This window comes from Anabrus simplex, chromosome 14 (genome assembly GCF_040414725.1).
Source record: "Anabrus simplex isolate iqAnaSimp1 chromosome 14, ASM4041472v1, whole genome shotgun sequence".
Taxonomy (NCBI): domain Eukaryota; kingdom Metazoa; phylum Arthropoda; class Insecta; order Orthoptera; family Tettigoniidae; genus Anabrus; species Anabrus simplex.
In genome coordinates, this window is record NC_090278.1 from 54,424,743 (window position 1) to 54,431,677 (window position 6,935).

General features: G+C 44.9%; 1 protein-coding gene across 1 annotated transcript in view; it reads right to left on the minus strand.

Moving 5' to 3' along the window:
- Positions 1–5,151, minus strand: part of LOC136885569 (MFS-type transporter SLC18B1) — a 186,227-nt gene extending 181,076 nt beyond the window's left edge. The window contains exon 1 of the mRNA XM_067158213.2: positions 4,952–5,151. The gene's annotated coding sequence lies outside the window, so the exon portion shown is untranslated. The remainder of the gene's footprint in view (positions 1–4,951) is intronic.
- Between the last annotated feature and the right edge of the window lie 1,784 nt (positions 5,152–6,935).

Sequence of the window (6,935 nt, forward strand, 5' to 3'; positions counted from 1 at the left end):
AAACAGGGCTAAATCCACACGTGCGACACAGTTCGCAACCGCGACCCCACAGGTGTGAAAAAAAGCAGTAGCAAGAGAAGAAGAAGAAGAGGATGGTTACCTAGTTGTACTTCCCCTTAAAATAATAATCACCATCACCATCACTATTTTCCGAAAGCAAGCTCACAGCTGCGTGCCCCGAAGCGCAAGGCCTACGCGCTCGGTAGTTCCTTCAATCTCTCTTTACTTCGACAACCATTCCTAAATATTTCTTTCTAACCTGCACCTCCTCCTTAATATCTCTAATTTCTCTGTTATAATAAAGTGGGTACTTCCCATTCCGTACCACCTTCAAAGATACAAACCTATTTTCACACTCCTCACCAATTGCTTTAAACCCATTCCATAGGCTGTTTACATTTTTATTTACCATTTAACACCGAACATAATTAGGCTACTTTCCTAAAACTCCCCCATGCCTCTCACAAGATAATAGTCTTACTACTACGACCGTTCTTTCTATCGCAATTATTTCTAATTACGGCAAAAGAGCTTTGTAGTTACTTAAAGCATCTATCACTTCAGTTTCTCTATTCAGCTCATCTGGTTTTATTGCCACCACGTCTAGAATATGAATTCCCTCTAGTTGGTTCTTTCACTTTCTGATTCAGCTGTCCTTCCCAGATTAACTCATTTACCATTTCTTGACCGAACTATTAAGCCGGTGAGCATTTATACTGATTAAAATAATGTTTGTTTGTTTGTTTGTTTGTCTAACTCTTATTTCCACTTCCAGGCAAAGATCCATGGCATACCAAGAGACAGCTGCTCAGCCCGAAGGCCTGCAGATTATGAGGTGTCGTGTGGTCAGCACGACGAATCCCCTCGGCCTTTATTCTTGGCTTCCTAGCCCGGGCCGCTATCTCACTGTCAGGTAGCTCCTCAATTGTAATCACGCACGCTGAGTTGACCTCGAACCAGCCCTCAGATCCAGGTAAAAATCCCGGACCTGGCTGGGACTCAAACCCGGGGCCTCCGACTAAGAGGCAGGCACGCTACCGCGACACCGCGGAGCCGGCGATTCCTCCCATCACCTTACTCAATTTCATTCACAGTCATTAATTTCGTCTTTCTTACTTCCTCAACCGAGGCTGGCGTCAGGAAGTGCACCCTGCCGTAAAACATCATCATCATCATCTGTTTACCCTCCAGGTTCGGCTTTTCCCTCGGACTCAGCGAGGGATCCCACCTCTACCGCCTCGAGGGCAGTGTCCTGGAGCTTCAGACTCTTGGTCGGGGGATACAACTGGGGAGAATGACCAGTACCTCGCCCAGGCGGCCTCACCTGTTATGCTGAACAGGGGCCTTGTGGAGGGATGGGAAGATTGGAAGGGATAGGCAAGGAAGAGGGAAGGAAGCGGCCGTGGCCTTAAGTTAGGTACCATCCCGGCATTCGCCTGGAGGAGAAGTGGGAAACCACGGAAAACCACTTCCATGATGGCTGAAGTGGGAATCGAACCCACCTCTACTCAGTTGACCTCCCAAGGCTGAGTGGACCCCGTTCCAGCCCTCGTACCACTTTTCAAATTTCGTGGCAGAGCCGGGAATCGAACCCGGGCCTCCGGGGGTCGCAGCTAATCACGCTAACCACTACACCACAGAGGCGGACGCCGTAAAACATGCTACCTTAATCTCACCTCATCGCCGACCTCGTATGAGGAACCGCGACTAATTGGGGTATACATACAGTATAACTTGTCAGTATTCAGCATAAATGTTCAATGGCTTGACAAGAGTACCTCGTAACAATACAAAAGGCTTCGACAGAAACGTTTTGATGAAGAACGGAACGAGTACTCTCGTCATGTTCAGATAATTATAGTGGATATTTAGCGAGCTCAATAAGATGTTTTGCCAGATAACTCAGATCAGAACGGCAGAAAACTTGAAATATAAAGAAATTAAATTAATGGACTAATAGGCACACAATTTTCTACATTACACACACTAAAAATAAGGAGAAGAATCCATACTTCTGCCCATTAAGAAAAATGTACAGGTTATGATCACATTCAATATTGTATTGTTATAATCATCATCATCATCTGTTTACCCTCCAGGGTCGGCTTTTCCCTCGGACACAGCGAGGGATCCCACCTCTACCGCCTCAAGGGCAGTGTCCTGGAGCTTCAGACTCTTGGTCGGGGATACAACTGGGGAGAATGACCAGTACCTCGCCCAGGTGGCCTCACCTGCTATGCTGAACAGGGGCCTTGTGGAGGGATGGGAAGATTGGAAGAGATAGGCAAGGAAGAGGGAAGGAAGCGGCCGTGGCCTTATGTTAGGTACCATCCCGGCATTCGCCTGGAGGAGAAGTGGGAAACCACGGAAAACCACTTCCAGGATGGCTGAGGTGGGAATCGAACCCACCTCTACTCAGTTGACCTCCCGAGGCTGAGTGGACCCCGTTCCAGCCCTCATACCACTTTTCAAATTTCGTGGCAGAGCCGGGAATCGAACCCGGGCCTCCGGGGGTGGCAGCTAATCACGCTAACCACTACACCACAGAGGCGGGTATTGTTATAATGCGGGTTAAAATCCCGATAGTACTACAGTAGATCACATTTGAATTACGGGAAATGTGTCTTTAATTTGTAAGGCTCAAAGAATCAAAAGCAAGGAACCGTTCGATTAATTAAAAATCACGAACGAGAATGTTTTAACATAGCACTATTTTGTTTTACCTTCCATTGTGTAAGAATTGTAGTTGCATGCTCTAGGCTAGGTATATAATAAATAGTTATAATAATATAAACTGAACAGCACCTAAGTAAGAAGGTAGAATGCTTCAAGTATTACTGTTAAAAACTGCGAACGACCGAGCTCGATAGCTGCACTCGCTTAAGTGCGGCCAGTATCCAGTAATCGGGAGATCGTGGGTTCGAGCCCCACTGTCGGCAGCACCGAAGATGGTTTTCCGTGGTTTCCCATTTTCACACCAGGCAAATGCCGGGGCTGTATCTTAATTAAAGCCACGGCCGCTTCCTTCCATTAAGACCTATCGGTGCGACGTAAAGCCAAATAGAAAAAAAACTGGTAACGAAGGGAGTTCATATTTGTTTATTGTTGAGTTTTCTTTCAAGACATATTTAATCGACACATTTAAGGTGACCCAGCAATGATATTAAATATGAATGGGAATAACGAAATAATAATAATAATAATAATAATAATAATAATAATATTAATAATAATAATAATAATAATAATCTGCAAACGACAATAGCCACAAAGACACTAAAATACACAGTATTAGCAATACAAATAAAACGCCTGTGGAAACTAGAATCAGTCGTCACAGTTCCAGTAGTAATATCATATATTGGTTTTGTTCCGAAAAGCTTGCACAGCTCTCTTCTTCTTCTTCTTCTTCTTCTTTATCTGTTTACACTCCAGGGTCGGTTTTTTCCTCGGACTCAGCGAGGGATCCCACCTCTACCGCCTCAAGGACAGTGTCCTGGAGCGTGAGAGATTGGGTCGGGGTTACAACTAGGGAGGATGACCAATACCTCGCCCAGGCGGCCTCACCTGCTATGCTGAACAAGTGCCTTGCGGGGGATGGGAAGATTGGAAGGGACAGACAAGAAAGAGGGAAGGAAGTGGCCGTGGCCTTAAGTTAGGTATCATCCCGGCATTTGCCTGGAGGAGAAATAGGAAACCACGGAAACCCACTTCCAGGATGGCTGACGTGGGAATCGAACCCACCTCTACTCAGTTGACCTCCCAAGGCTTAATGGACCCCGTTCCAGCCCTCGTACCACTTTTTCATTTTTCGTGGCAGAGCCGGGAATCGAACCTGGGCTTCCGGGGGTGGCAGCTAATCACACTAACTACTACACCACAGACGCGGACGCACAGCTCTCTGGCCGCATTAAACCTGCATCACCACTCGAACGTTGAACTGCAGAAAGCCACCCTCCTGAATACCTGCCACATTGTCAAAACGATTTTTCCTCTGAGTTACACTAAACAGCATGAAGATGCAGGTCCCAGTTCAGCTGATACTGAAGAACTGATTCCAAAAATGGGTAAATGAAAAAAAATGTGTTTAGGGACATCATTTGTGTACATTTTTTGTATATTTGTAATTATTTCTGTTGCAAATAATATTTGCAGATATATGTATAATTTCATAAGCAATAGGGGAACTCCTTGCTTAGGTCGAGTCAGCCCATTATGACTCCGACACAAGCCGAGTCCTCTTAAATAGATGTAATAATAAGAAGAAGAAAGTTCTTGGTTTTACGTCCCACTAATTACTTTTACGGTTTAGTAAGACGCCGACCTACCAGAATTTTGTCCCGCAGGACTTATTTTACGTACCAGTAAATCTACCAACACGAGTCTGACGTATTCGAGCACTTCCAAATAGGCTACTACATGCAAACTTTAGTTCAGAAGTACAGCGCACTCCCATCTGAGCTATTCAGCCCGGCGGTATCGAATATTAATTTTGTATTTCTGACCGATTCATAACTTAACACAATATCGCTTGAAGATTAAATGATTAACTTATTCTTGTGGAACAGTTTTACTGTACATTTTTTGTTGAGATGACGAGAAATAGGCTACATGTAAATTCGATATCTCTTGCAAAAGGAGGATAGTGCTCTTAAATATAGGAATATCCCTTAAATTTACAGAACGTTTGACAGTATAAGTGAACCATGCCTTTCACAAACTCAAATACAACAGACTACACATGCTTACAAAGACTTGCATTGTTGAATAATAATTCGCCAGCAACAGTCATTCATGAGTCCCGCAAATCATCTATGTATTCTTCTGTTGGATAGTGTCAAATATTCTCTAAACCTACCTAGTGACACGCTGTTCACAAAAAATGGCACAATATCAACACCAAGGCATCAAAATATGGAGCAAAATAATGTTAATGCAATGCAAGACTCACCTTTTATATACAGAAGGACCTGAAGAAAGTAGAAGTATATTCGTTTCCTAGTATTAACTAACTTTGTCTACCAAAGATGCTTTGGGAATGTCTTAGAAGACTACCCCGCATATTATGTTAAACGAACTAGAAAGGTGTGCTCTGTTAAGTTAAAATCAGAACTGTTCAGCTGACGCGCGCTACAGACTTCGCCGGTCTAAGACTGCAGCGAACCTACACTCTAGCGGCCGAGAGCGGAGACAGAGCTTCCCAGGTGGTGGCTAGGTGGAAGGGCTGTTTCGTTGCCGGCGCGGCGAATTGCAGTACATCTTTCAAGGTCACAAAGTTCCCTTATTTTTTTGTCCACAGCATGTTTCCAGTCGTTCGACCGGGTCAGGAATGGAATAAATGAAGCCCCCCATCTAGCGGCGAGGTTAGGAATTGTGCCGGCTGCCGAAGCCTGTCGCACTCTTCCGGGGCAATTATTAATGACTGAGAGATGAAATGTTAATGGAGAGTGTTGCTGGAATGAAAGATGACAGGAAAAACGGGAGTATCCGGAGAAAAACCTGTCCTGCCTCCGCTTTGTCCAGCACAAATCTCACATGGAGTGACCGGGATTTGAACCACGGTATCCAGCGGTGAGAGGCCGGCACGCTGTCGCCTGAGCCACGGAGGCTTCTACAAGGGTAATGTATCTTTAAATTATTCATGCGTTTCAGTTAACTAGAATAATCTATTAATTAGATTAGAGTAATTAATTAGAATAAGTGAAGCATTATGTGATCCTGTAGCCGAGAAGAATTCCTCAAGGCAGTATTATTGGACCTTTATGTCTTCTTATATATATAAATTATATAAGTAAAGAACTGGGATCAGAGGTAAGGCTTTTTGCGGATGATGTTATTCTGTATAGAGTTACAAGATTGTAAATGACTGTAAAAAAAGACCTGGACAATGCTGTGAGATGGACAGTAGGCAATGGTATGATAAACGGAGTTAAAAGTCAGGTTGTGAGTTTCACTAATAGGAAAAGTTCTCTGTGTTGATGAAGTGAAAGTTCATTAAGCTTGCATCCGGGAGATAGTGGGTTCTAATCCCACTGTCGGCAGCCCTGAAGATGGTTTCCCGTGGTTTCCCATTTTCACACCAGGCAAATGCTGGGGCTGTACCTTAATTAAGGCCACGGCCGCTTCCCTCCAACTCCTAGGACTTTCCTATCCCATCGTGGCCATAAGACCTATCTGTGTCGGTGCGACATAAAGCCACTAGCAAAAAAAAATTGATTTTACACGAGTGTATTGTCACATTCAGGGCTCCATTTTAACTGTTACAAAACCCAATGGTCCGCCTCTGTTGTGTAGTGGTTAGTGTGATTAGCTGCCACCTCCGGAGGCTCGGGTTCGATTCCCGGCTCTGCCACGAAATTCGAAAAGTGGTACGAGGGCCGGAACGGGGTCCACTCAGCCTCGGGAGGTCAACTGAGTAGAGGTGGGCTCGATTCCCACCTCAGCCATCCTCGAAGTGGTTTTCCGTAGTTTTCCACTTCTCCTCCAGGCGAATGCCGGGATGGTACTTAACTTAAGGCCACGGCCGCTTCCTTCCCTCTTCCTTGCCTATCCCTTCCAATCTTCCCATCCCTCCACAAGGCCCCTGTTCAGCATAGCAGGTGAGGCCGCCTGGGCGAGGTACTGGTCATACTCCCCAGTTGTAACCCCCGACCAAGAGTCTGAAGCTCCAGGACACTGCCCTTGAGGCGGTAGAGGTGGGATCCCTCGCTCAGTCCGAGGGAAAAACCGAACCTGGAGGGTAAACAGATGATGATGATGATGATGATAATAATAATAATAATAATAATAATAATAATAATAATAATATTGAACGCAAAACTCAGATATTATTGCACAGTCGTAAGACCAGAGGCTTTGCATGCAGCGGAATGCCTTGCCATGAATAAGAAAGGCCTGATAGAAACATTGGAAATTAAAGAAAGAATTTTTTGGGC